We start from the raw sequence: 13,902 nt of genomic DNA, 5'->3' as shown, positions 1-13,902 counted from the left end.
TGGAATTCAGGTACTCAGTTGGCACAGCCATAACACTTTCATCCTCTGAAAGAGCATCTGCGCTTATACAAATCCATTCTTGGCCTGGAAATTTTGCCACAATAGCATTGTTGATCTCCTGTACAATGGAGTAATGTGGCACCAAAATAGCTCTTTCAGACATCCATCCTGGATTTTAATAATTATCCAAAGGATCTGAAAATGTCCATTCTATCATTGCTGAGAGATCCAGAGGCATGCAGAGCTCAGGAGGCAGAGTAATGATTTCATCAATATTTGGAACTTGGCCATTTCCCAGATCCAAAAGCCATTGAGCTTATTTTGCACTTTGTGCATCAAAACCTCCCTTATGTATTTTGCATATTCTCACAAAGTTGAGAAATCTGAAAGTGGTTCCACAACTCAGATCGCTTCAGGCATGCCTTTACTATTTGTGTCCATGAGGCATTTTTCATAACAGGCAGGATTTGCCAAAAATCACCCCCAAGCACTATCACCTTGCCACCAAAAGGTAAATTGCTCTGCAGTAAATCTCTCAGCGTCCGTTCTACGGCCTCCAGAATGTACTGATGAGCCATTGGTGTGTCATCCCAGATGATGATAGCTGCTTCTCGAATCAGCTCAGCAAGGTCATACTGTGCTGGTATGCTGCAGGTGCTGGTTTACAACACAGTCAGAGGTACCTTGAACCTTGAGTCCACAGTCCTGTCTCCCATAAGCATGGTAGCAGCAATTCCACTGGATGCCACAGCCAATACAATCTTCCCTTCCCTGTGCACTGCTGAAAGAATTGTGTTGAAGCAGAATGTTTTTCCTGAACCACTAGGTGCATCAACAAATGCACAAAGTGCTCCACTGCTTTCAAGATTGCATCCACCATTTGTCGCTGAGCTGGAAGCATACATGACAGTGAATCTCGAGCAATTTGGCATTGCTGCTGCTGATTATAGTACAGCTCCTCTGATAATGCATTTGACAGCCGTTTAGTGGGGATGTCTTTCAAGAATGAGCAAGGCATGAGAATACATATGCCCCATGCAGCATCTTCCCAGAGCAAGGCATGAGATTACAAATACATAAGGGTCTTTCACCCAACTCCCTCTCCAAACAATTTCATCTATCGCAACTTCATACTTACTAACAGAGACGGCACACAGTATGCAGTGAGGCTTCATATTTACTAATGGAGATGGCACTTAGTACGCATAATAGTATAGATTGAGGCTAAATTGGAGAGCCCTCCTTTCCAGGAGTTACACACAGCTATGCATGAAAGCGTATCTGCTCTGTGAGTGTATAGCCTATGGCAAATACTCAGTTAACTGTGCAGATATTTAAGTGTGTAAACTGAACAAGGAGTAGAAGAGAAAATAGCATGCAAGTGACAAAAATGATACTTCTGTTCATGAAAAACTTCAATTTAGGCACATAAAAAGTAATAGAATTCCTCTGTAATTGTGGTAACACTACATGAATCAAAACAATGGAAGAAGTTCATTTCTCTGTACCAAACCTGTTTCTTTCAGAGTCTTACAGGGCCTCAACATACTATTTCCCTACCAAATAATTGAAAGGAGGTAGGAACAGAAGACTGACAGACTAAATACAATAGACCCATATTCAATCCAGGGTCTGTGCCAACAGAAGAACCATTTTTCCTCAAATAATAAATAATCTTAAAAAGCTAGAGTTCACTGAAAGTACTTTGTGTAGCATTTCTCCTAAGTGGTACTAAATAATAAGGTAATTCGGTAATTGCAACACATTCATCACTCATGTAAGTCATTTGGTTTTAACCGACAGGAAGTAAAAATGTTAATACTTTCTTTTGGAGTGCACAGACTAGGTATGATCCTGTTCCTATTGAGGTTGGTTGCAAAGCACCTGTTGATTGCAGGAAGAAGAAGGAGGCCCAAATCCCCTCCCTGTCTGTTTGAATGATCAGCACTCTTTGTTGTAAAAACAAAACAAAATAAAAACACATTTGTGTAGGTTAACAATGAAAATAAGGAAAATAATGCATAGATACTAAAAACGCATGCAGAGGAGGAAGAGTGATCAGGGTTCAGTCCTTCATGCATCAAACCAGCAAGAGTCTGGCCATTCAATAGGTGAAGGCTCAGTTCCCCAGTGTATAACAGTTGTATACCCCATTAATACCACAACAGAGAAAGTAGCTAACGGATTCCCTTGAAACCAGATTAGAATGGGTCAACTCAATCTCCTCAACAAGGCAAGAAAATAGTCACCAGCTGAGTAAAGCCAAGGGCTGACATAATGATGGATGGCCAGATGGTTTCACCACAAAAAAGAATAACCTACCCTTGAACAGTAGGGCACAGTTCTGATAATAGGGGCTACAGGGTGAGCTAATCTAAATGTATTGCCTGCACAATTTTTTCCCCCTTATCTCAGTGTTTCCCCTTTCCGTTAATGAGAGAGATTGAGATATAAATAAGAGCTGTACAAGTCATTTCCTTTTTCTCCCTTCAAACTTTGTTTTTTAGCATAGGGATATTTGCCACTTCATTCTGAGCCATTTCATAATGCAGATATTTTGTTTTTCATTAAATTGACATTTTCACAACAGGGGTCATTCAAAAGTCTGCAGCCTTCAAAGATGGAGATTTTTTGTTGGGGTGTCATGTTGAAATATTTATATATCTTTTTCCCTGAGCAATGGGACATTTTTTAAAGGCAAATATAACTTCTGTTGAAAAAAATTAAATTTAAGGAATGGGAGAATGGGATAATGTGTTTTTCTTATTTTTTTCAAAATTGAACAATTTCAGAAAAACAAAAAACAAAACGGAAATACTACAATGTCTTCTACGTGTTTGATTTCATTTACCTCTTTCACACCCCTGAGGATATACAAAGAGTTTCTTTACCAATTAATTGTTCTTGCCATTTCTAGATTCCCCGGACCCCTTCTATACATTACAGGTATTATGCAATGAGATGGTTAATTGCACCATATCTGGAGATCCACTACATGTGCAAAATAGCTATCACACAATGAAAAGCTCCAACCAGTGCTGAAGCTAGGTCTCAAAAATTTGTACTAACTTTAGAGTTGGTTGCTGCAGAGCTTTCACTTGCACATGTAGGAGGAAGCCCTGTAAATGTAGCATGGCAGGAGGCACAGTGATGTGAATTCTGCATTAACTTCCATTGCACCTTTAGCTTCACATGTAAAGGAGGCCCCAGTTTCACATACTGATGATCTGAATATCACTGAATGCTAAGTCTGTTATTTTATTCCCTGTTGGGCATGTGTACACATGCATTTAGGCATGCCTAAATTTAACATACATTGGCTTAATGTGCATTAAGGCAATTAGGCTTGTGTCTGCGAATGCACACATTAAAGCACATTAACACAATGTTAATCCCAAGTCAGTCCATACGCAGCATTAATACACCTGAATGTGCTTATGCATGCATTAATGAACTTTAACTGTTCACACCTAAATTTGATACATGCTTTTGCAGATATCAAATTTAAGCATGAATAGCCTAAAATCACCATTTTTAAGGTGCATTCAGGGTGCACATGTGTAGATGTTCACTGTTAACACACCTTAAATCAAGCTAAAGCACCTTAAATTGACACATGTAAACACTCCAGTTATCTTTCTCCTAGGGTATTTGCTGAGTGAAACAGAAGTTCCCCCAGCTATATTTGGCAGGTGGGAAGCTCATGTATAAAGATCTGTATTACCAGTGTTGCTTTAGGACAGGAGGACTTAGCTTATTCACAGCTTCAGAATGCCAGAAACAGCAACATAATCTTGTGAAATCTAGAAGGATTCTCTAAGATTTGCCTTACTTTGACGTTTTTATGTACAGGAACTTCCGATTTCTTTTCCATAAACTATCTTCTGTCATTAGATCTTAAATGGTATGCTGCCCTCCTAACACTTATGGCACTAATAAAAGATCTTATACAATTTTACAAGGAAATTACATTGCAGTTAAATGTAAATTTTTCTACATTTCCTTTCTATCATTGAAGATTACCTGGAGAACTGTAGTTGAAGGATATTTACTATCTCTTTTATAATCACTGTTTCCTTTTGTCCACTTTATTGACTGGTGTCACCCAGCAGTTTCGGAGACATTACCAACTACCAACATGGTAGTAAGCAAGGCTGTGATATCCGAAGCATATGACTGATATTAGTAAAAATTGGTTCCAAAATGGAAGTTGTTTTGCAATGACATTGCAATATCCTAATCATTGTCATGATGGCAAGAATATTCATCAAGATGTATTGTGCTGAAATGGGTTCATACCTGAATGGCCTAAAGTGACAAAACCATTGTAGCATCACAGGGCTCACGTGCACACCACAGTTTTTGTCCTTTCATGCATGTACTACAACTTTGTGTCTATTTGCACGAGCAGGACTTCCTGACACTTTAAAAGTTTTTACTGTGCATTAAACTAAAAATCCTCAGATGTAGTGTAGTGTGGCTCACTGGGAATTAAAGCGCCACGTCCATGGATTTGTTGCAGGCCAACACAAAGGAATTCAAAGGCATGTAATAACCCCCTTTGTTCACTAGATGGCTCTGCAGTTTTTTTTTAGTTCACCCCTTTGAATTGCTTTGCTTTCGAATTACTTCCACTTTTTTTTTTCTTCTGTGGCTTTTTCTTTTTTTTTTTTTTCCCCCCTTTTAATTGCTTTGCTTTCGAATTACTTCCACTTTTTTTCTTCTGTGGCTTTTTCTTTTTTTTTTTTTTCCCCCATGTTTGCCAGCTCTTTGCTTCCACTCTACATGGCAGGGCATGGGCACAGGGTGAGTGGGGGGCCCCAGGCCAGGGCAGGAGCAGGCAGCACTGGACCATCCCCTTCTCCTGGGGTGCTGGCCAGGGACCCAGCTGAATTCGTTTGAAAACCTAGTGCGTGTAAACACAGATGTGACACTCCAAAATAAACAAGTTTAAATTTTATAAACCTATTTAATTTAATAAGGATTAAAACCCATGGTGTGTAGAGGCACCCCAACAGTGCAGGAGTAGAAACAATGACATAAGCCCAGAATTCTAGAAAGAATGCCCTACAGTCACCTTTATCTAACAGAGGAATCTCTCATAAAGACCACAGTTTCCTTAAATGTATTCATTATAAAGTGTTTAGTATTTATTAAATCCTGATGGTGAATTTAGCACTATACCAAGGGGCAACCTGGTCTTCAAGGCATTAAGGTGACCACTCCTTAAGTGACTACTCATTTAAACTATCTGTCCTTCAATATGTCTTTAATTGGGGTGATACTCTTATGTTTATTTATATAAGAAGACTAATATAGGCATAGATTCATATTTGGGAATAGTGGAAAACTTCCATGATTGAACAATGGTTTCAGAAGCTTTGGGGCTTTAGAAATATACAGTCTTTGGCTATTCCTTACCCTCCCCTACAACTATTGGATTAATTCATTCTTGTTAACTATCAATACAACTGGACACTAAGGCTGTGTCCAGATGAACGTGGCTGGGAGGTATGTGGTGCTGCCGACATGTCTGCAGTGCCACTAACCACACATTCAGGTATTCTCTGTGCTGCAAGGAAGCAGAGTGGAGGGTTTTTGGACCTGTGGATATACAGGGGTCAAAAAAACCCATGGGAAAAAAAAAGTAGAGTGGTGCATGTGGCAGCACTGCCCAAACCCAGAGACTGGCCATGAGTGTTTTCATGATATTGACATTTTTCCTGTCTCAAACCAAGATAAAAACAAAAATTCTTGTCTGTGGTATATGGTGTGTAGTGTGTGTGTGTGAACTAAAAGTCAGAACAAAAAACTGGATTGGGTCAATCAGAATGTGTGGTACCAATAGTATTGAACGTTTCCATTTAGATTATCATTTTAAAAAATGTCTTTGCATAGCTACAATTTAAAATAAAATATAATTTAAAGTAAAAAAAAATGAAAATGTTCATGTTGAACATGTTTGAAATAAGAGGTTTGGAAACTTTTAAAATTTTTAATATTTTTTTTCTGAACAAGGAGATTTTTTTAAACTTCCTCCTTCATTCAAAGATTTTTAGTTATTGGAGAGAGACAGAGAGAGAGAGAGCACCAAAAAAAAATCTCATCATTGTCAGCCTTAATAAAGGATGGTGGTTAGAGCTGTTTGAGTAAGCTGGTTGCAAGTCAACTGAAGATGGCAACTGGCAAAATTAAAAATCAAACAAAAATGTTTTAGAGTAATTAACATTTTGTTCAACCCAATTTTCTTCTTTTATGATTCCTTTCTTACCCTTTACAAATAGGTTAATTCTGAAATAAGACTGCTGTAAATGTCCTGCCCTTCCGTACCCGCTTTTTGCCTAAAGTTTGCTGAGTTTAGCCCCCGCAAAAACTTTTAAACTGTGATTCTGCTGTGCCTGTGCACAGAAGTTCACGTGCTGGGAGGAAAGAAGCATATTTCACTTTCTCCTTTTATTGTCACTCAGACCAGGCACAATGAAAGTGGAGCATGTGAAACAGCACAGATATAAACTACTATAAGACTGCGTGTCATCTTTAAACAATTTTATTTATTTATTTTATAAATCTGGAGTGTTGAATTGACTCACATGCACACATGGCATACACATGCATACAGGCAGACAGATATTAAACAGAAAGGCATGGAATATTTTGGTCAGGTTGTATAAATATGTCTAACTATACTACGTGATATTTATTAGCTACAATTTTGAATCTTTTTTAGATGGTTTGGCACACATTTGTTACTGGAGGCTGTACTATGAATCAGTGTCAAATTTCTAAGCAATGTGCCCAATATTGTCGTGTTACGATAGACCCTGATTTTCCTTCCATACACTAGCTTTCACTTTCTTCTTCCCATGTCCTGCTAACAACTATTCATTTTCATGAATACTGCTCTCTTTTCACTACTGTCTACTTAGTATTACTTGGATAAAGCCAGTCTTGAAAAGTGGCTATTTACTATATTGAAGAGAGAGGAACTGGGGCTATCATAATCTTCAAGGCTTCATTTAAAGCCCTTTTGATGGCTTTCATGGCAAAAATGAAGGGAGTGATGGAGGGACCAGTAAGTATGTTGGAAAAAAGGAATTGGCAACCAGAAAAGTGAATAAAATGACTGCAATACATTGCTCTTTCTAGTTATAAGCATAATCCCTCTGGAGGCCCTGAATGAGAGAAGACATCATTAATTAAATCAGGGGGAGAATGTCTGCTCTAGAGCTAGGTGATTCTATGCCATTCAGAAAGGGTTTGGATTCCTCTCTCTGAAGCTGCAGGAGAAAGTTTGCACTCATCAGTCATGACTGGTGATGAAATAAAGCAAAGCCCATAGGGATACTTTATGTTCTAATTTGTAAATCAGAACAAGCTCCACAGTTCATCCAAAATCCAGTACTGAATGTATTCTCTCCAGGACTTCAGGGACCAGAGTAGCTGATTGCAGTGCAACTGCCAGATATACTTCAGTGTTTTCACAGAAACACTATTAGAAACTATGGACCACACTGAAATAAATCCATTGAAATCTGAGATGTCCGGATACTCAAATCCTATATTAGTTGAGAAAGATAGAAGTATGTATGTGTGTGTAGGTAGGCATGTGTATGAAAGCGAGAGGGGTTGTCTAAACTCAGCAGGAGTAAATTCATAAAACTTTTATTTTTCATTGTTACAGCTGTTTCATTATTCCCTAATAAAATGGCAGAAACAATATTTTAACAGCATAGCCTAAGTACCAAAGATATTTTTAGGGGGGGACAACTCCCTCCCCCCTCCCCTCGAAAAACCAGAACATACTTACATAGAAGGGATTCAGTTCACTTCAGCCCCAATATGTGAATTCTAACTATATGAACCTGAAGCTGCAATTTATACCAGACATAAAAGATCGTTGTCTATCACAGTCTTCCTTGAAGACATTCTGGCCTGAGTAGCTTGCTTTCTAGAATTATCCTCAGGTGTCTTAAATTAGTGTGGGGGAATTGAGTGCATTCAGCAGGATGTAAACCTCAGAGCCAATGCCCGTGTGTTTGGTATGGTACACATATTAAATAACAGTTGCTTAGAAGTCAGAAGATACCTTTCTGATAGGTTGCAACTAATGCTTTTTCTTCACTTAAACAGTAAGTCACTGAACTTTGCTTGAACTTGTTCTCAGATCAGTACAGTACATATTTAACACAGTCCGTCCTGTTCAGATTTATTTATTTTTCTTATTCCATAAACGTTGTCATCATTTAATATGCATTCAGCAATAAAGATGTTTCATGACCAGTAAAATTCTAGATACATATATCCCAGATGAGTTTTTACACCCCATTTTTCCCACCAATATGGAGAAACAGGTAGGCACTAGGCAAGCACTTTATAAAAAGGGAAGTCTATGTTCAGTTCAATAATGCATGGTTGAAAGCTTGCTTTTAAGCATGATCCATGGGTTTTTTTTCTGAAAGTACCAACAATAGGTGTATTCTTTTCTATGGTAGAGTACCTTTGAATGCAACTTTTCCTGTTTAATAGTAAGTGAAATATATCTTGGGGATTTTTGGTTTGTTTTTTTTTTAAGCTGCAGTGCTTCAAAAACATTATCTTCCATTAGGACAAATTATAAAGAAGGACATATGTCAGTTGTTTGATCAATAGCAGTCTGTTGCCTCAATCAACAATACACCAGTATTCGGGCTTGATGCCAGATGGCAATGTACTATTACAATGCATATAACTAAGATTGCCAATTGCTATTGCTATCTCATGAGACTTTTGCAAGAGTTCAGGGTTTGTTATCCCTCTGGTCACATTGAAATTGGGCTAAATATATTCTGTAGATTTAAGATTTAAATCTCTAGGATTTAATTTGGGTAAATAGATTCTGTAGATTTAACTGTGCACCACATTCTTTACCTTCTGTGCTCAAAAGCTGTGTAATATTGCACTGCATTATAAATGGCCACCGCTTCTTTCATATTGGAAATCTTTAATAGGTGGGTCTGCTTAGAAAAGTAAAATGAAGATGGCCATCCATGTTTAAACTACAGGAAAGAGAATGTGGTCTAAACAAACAGTATTTATCCGCAGTATGGAGAGCAGAAGCCCAAGCGTGGCATTCTGTTCCCTTCATGTTTACTTAAGGGAACACCCAGAAGAGCCTGAACATTTGTTCCCCTGGGAACAAGTAGCGGCAGCACACCTTGTGCCACTACTACTTGTCCCTGGGGAACACCCATGATACATGGGCTCTGGTGCACAGCAGGCTACCGGAGATGGGGTAAGGGAAGCTGCTGGCCCCAGCAGCCTGTCCTGGGGGCCTTCTGCAGCTGCAACCATGGCAGGAAGCCTGGCCAACAGCCGCAGCATGGCACCGGCTTGCCAGGCTCCAGTTTTGGGTGGCACATACTGTCACCATGTGCACCACCTGGCTTTTTCTCAGCATGAGTTTTTTTTTACCCTGGGATCTCCTGGGGTCAATAAATATCCCCCAGGCTACAAAGTACCAGTGCAGGGAATGCCTGCATAGGCAGTGAAGATAAGGCTGTGACACCACATACTGCACATCCTCACTCTTCTGTATGGGATTAAGCATCCAGGTTTGGTTGTCTACATGGCATTTTTGGCACTTATGCACCCACAGGAATTTTCTTTATGAATGCATAGTCCTGCAAACATGGTTAAGTGAGTGCCCTAGCCCCTCAGATATTTGGTGGGGATGGGACATGAAGGCTCTTTCTCTCACCTTCATTCTGTCACCATTACCAAGTTTAAATCCACTAACTGTGGGTTTTGGCTATCTAGGACAACCACACATTCACAAGGAGTGTGCATATATGTCCTGGCTACCACTTTGCATGCTAGTCCATAAGCATAGATAGGTATTCACGTGTGCACAGCACCATGTCCAGGAATAGAATAGCTCAGGGCATGTAAGTACCAGAAATGCCATGTAGATTCATGGGGAAAAATAGAATGCCACCTAGGTCTCTACTGTGCTTCTTTTCAAATGCCATATTCACATCCAAGGTTGATTTCAGTGGACAAATTCAGAGAACTCACACTACAGAGTAAATGGGGTACAATTAGGACTTTTCATACCTTTATGCATAAAAGTATCCAGAACCTTTGATCATTGTTCTTCTATTTACTTAGGGGACAATGTTAGCATTTTTTATTACCTAACACCACAAATGTTCTGAACTTTTGGACACAAATATTCCTGCTACCCTACACTAGCTTGTAACTTTTATTGGAGGACAATAAAATAAAATATGGTGAAGTGAGAAAACCAAAGAGAAAAAGAGATCCTTGGAAAGAGGATGTTTGTAAAAATCCATGGTATTTTAATGGCAAGTTGAATTATTCAAAACAAAACAAAACAAGCAGACATGCTGGCTACAAAATCTCATCCCAAAGGCCCATCAGTTTTGACTGTTAGAAGACAGTATGTCTCTTGAGATAGAACTAAATGAAATCTTCATAGACATTTATAATTGTTCAGGTATTATACTGGTTATCATTTTTAACAGTCAAAAGCACATTTGTTTCCCTTGTGGGACAGCAGGCTTTGGAAGGAAAACAGGTTGCAGAAACATTTTTTTTTCCCTGTCCCTCAAATAGTCAATAAACCAACCAGAGCCAACTGTCAGGGTGCTGAGCTCCCTAGATCGAGCTGAAAGTACAGAAGTTATTGTAAATATATAAACAAATCAGTGTGTGAGCAAAAATTAAACTGGAGTTTGAATATTTTCTTTTTTCTCTTCCATTTCATTTCCAGTTCTCATCATTATCGAGCCCAAATTACAATAATAAGATATTAAATTGCACTTGACCTTCTCAAGGTGAGAGCTCCTCATTTTCTTTCTTGATGTTTTGGTGCAGTTTCTATGTGAAACATTACCACACATCAAACCAAACATGACTGAGATTGATTGGTAATTGAAGTGGCTCGTGAATAATCTTTGTTAGTCAAGAGATTCAGAGAGGTGTCAAAAAGGCCTTTCTGGAGTTTCTGCATTGACTTCAAAAAGAACATAATTATGATTAAAACCTGCAAGGTACCCCACACCCTCAGAGCTACTCAGACCTGTACAAAAGGCACTCATCATCTTGTAAGATTGGGTTTTGATTTGCAACACAAACAAACAACCAAGACTGTAATCCTTCTTAATGAAAGGCACTTTTAAAAATTAGTCCAAGAGTTTTAAAAGTGACCAATGTTTTGGGAGTCTCATATTGTTGGTGTTCAACTTGATATATATTCAAAGGTTCTGATTTTCATGAACAGAGCCCTTTAAGGTTGTCTCAAGCTGAAAAAAAATTGAGAAACCTAAAATCTAATTACTTTTATTAGTAATGTCCTGGAAGTTGTGGATAAATGGAATTCATGCTACGCAATTGAAAAACTGCCATGTTTGGGGGTTGGTTTGTTCTTATTTGTGATGAGGTAACTTATAAATCTAAGTTTAAATAGTCTAAGCATTTCATGTTCCAGATATTATACAAATGTTAGGTAAGTATTTGTCATTTGTACAAAGGATTAATTACTTCTAGCACCATTTTTTTCATAATTTAATAATCCTTCCAGAGGATTTTGGACCTCTTTTTGGCCAGTAGAAGCAGTTATTCAGAAAGGCAAAACCTGAAATTTGGGTTTTCCTTAGAAGAATCTTAAAATAAAAATTGCCATCCAGATTTAATTTAGAGTCACATAAACAAATCATATTTATCTGGTGTACATATGGCAGAAGTCCAAATTTCCAGTAACTACTACTGTGGGATCCAGATTTCACCCAAGGTAGTTCTAGTTCTGCTCCATACAGTCATCGACTTCTATGGTGAGTGGCAATTATGATTATATATTATATATAAAATTTACTTTTGAGCACCCCCTCCATGCCAAGATGCTACCTTGTTACCTTGAACTGTCTGACAGTTAAGGTGCTAATGGCTTGTTTTTGCTCCTGCACTTATTTAAGGTAAGCATTCAGTTGACATCAGAGAGACCTTACCTGACACCCGGCTTTGAGCGTAGCCTGTATGTGAACAATCCCTGATGGTACACCTTTGTGACACTAGACTTTTAGGTGTATATTGTATGTACTTTGTGCTGCAGACTGGTGAATCATCCCTTGATTCTTAGTAGCTTGTGGGAAAAATGTTCTGATTTTCTGGACATATCTGCAGTATTGTGGAAGGCACTATATAACTATGAACTCTTCAGTGATTTAACTTCATTTCTAAGTGGAGCAGCCCGAGTGAAAGCAGATTCTGGATATTACCCATATGTCCAGCCATGCCAGATAATGCCCATTGAAAATCATGTTAAATGTGGATGAAAGGTTTTTATATGTGGATGAGCAGCAAAAGAGGCTCCAACACGGATGAAAAACCTAAATTAACCCAGGAGTAAAGTAACATCCTTGCTGTCTGCAAGCCCCTAGTTCATCCGATTCCTCAGTCCTGAGGAATGTTGTCTTAGAAGACTTCAGAACAAATCACCTGTAACTGAGAACATGAAATCCACATTAATAGAAGAAAATTCCCATTTTCCTGAGGGTTCCCATCAGATGAATTCTCTTCATATTGATTTTGTGCTTCTGTTCTGGTTTTCAGAAGAAATAAATACTAATGTGAGAAAACCCCAGTGGCCTATTTGCCTTGAAGGTGGCAATGCCCCCACCCATGAGGGAAGCCCCTTTTTTAATATACACAGAATACAGATACATCTGGCCACCAGGTGACACTGTTTTTGCATTTTTTTCCCTCATAGAAAGATCACTTTGTGTAGAGCTAGCAAATCACACTGTTTTGGAAGGCAGCAGACAGTTTGAGTTGGAAAGCTAATCCATAAAAATAAACACAATCTGTCCATTGTCTACCCTTTGTTTGTTCACTGTTCATGAAAATTAGGAGGCGCTAAATGATTTACACTGCAGTAAAAGTATACAACCGTCAGCTCCTTAAAATTTATGATTAGCCCTTAAAGTACTGTAAAGGAAATGTAAATTGCCTCCTCCCAACTTTGAAGGGAGTTGAGCCACATGATCAAGCTCTGCCTGGTTATCACACTAATTTGAAGTGATTATATCCAATACTGTTTAGTGCCTTGTATTCATTACATTCTGCCATACAGTATGTCCTGTAAAGATTCTTGACTGGTGCATACTTGTACTCATTATACGTAACTCCTAAATCTAATAAAAAACAATTCAGTCAAACAGGGTAGAAGCCTTTTAAAATCATAGTTAGCCTGAGGGGAAAGGAAAGAGTTGACACTGTGTCTGAAATGGATATGGGGGAAGATTAAAAATGAAAAAAGAAAAGAAAGAAAAACATCAGCAAGTCTGTTTCCCACCGGGTCTTTATTTAGGGGGAAAAAATATTCATACCTTTCTGAATCTTTGTCCTGGATGTTTGTCTGGATCTAACATCTAGAAGCATCTTGAAAGATTTCAAATATTCAAAGATTTTTTTAAAGTTAAAAAACTGTCATTATGAACTTGTCTGACCCCCAGAACCACTCAAACTATTAAATTTCACCCACTCATTGCTACCGTGGAGGTAATTATTCTACCCTACCATATACATGAATGCTTTTGGGCCAAGGGTTAATTGATCTTTTTTTTGGGAAATCATTCTGGATAAGATGGTACTCTCTTTCTGAAAATACACCCAAAATGATTTCATTTGGTTTTACAGTGAAGATGGCTCAACTGAATTAGTCCTTCAGCCTCCTACTACAGAATGTTATCATATAAAATGGTGAATAAAAGTGTATGTGTGAATGAACTGGCCAAGGGGAACCAGCAAGCAATGGGAGAGTCCCTGTTCCCCCGAGCACTCCCGGGAGAAAAAAGAAAAAAGGCCAAAAAGTGGACGGAGAGTAGGTTCAGGCTAGACATCGAG

The 13,902-nt window shown here is 38.5% G+C and overlaps 1 long non-coding RNA gene across 1 annotated transcript in view; it reads right to left on the bottom strand.

The window, feature by feature from the left end:
- Positions 1 to 11,235: 11,235 nt before the first annotated feature.
- LOC109298552 overlaps positions 11,236 to 13,902 on the bottom strand; it is a 72,222-nt gene continuing 69,555 nt past the window's right edge. Inside the window, exon 2 of the long non-coding RNA XR_002097644.1 lies at positions 11,236 to 12,495. This is a non-coding gene — a long non-coding RNA (uncharacterized LOC109298552). The remainder of the gene's footprint in view (positions 12,496 to 13,902) is intronic.

Source organism: Gavialis gangeticus, unplaced genomic scaffold (assembly GCF_001723915.1).
Source record: "Gavialis gangeticus isolate Ggan-Ray unplaced genomic scaffold, GavGan_comp1, whole genome shotgun sequence".
NCBI lineage: Eukaryota > Metazoa > Chordata > Crocodylia > Gavialidae > Gavialis > Gavialis gangeticus.
The sequence above is the reverse complement of the archived record's forward strand: the minus strand, read 5'-3'. Positions and strand labels throughout refer to the sequence as shown.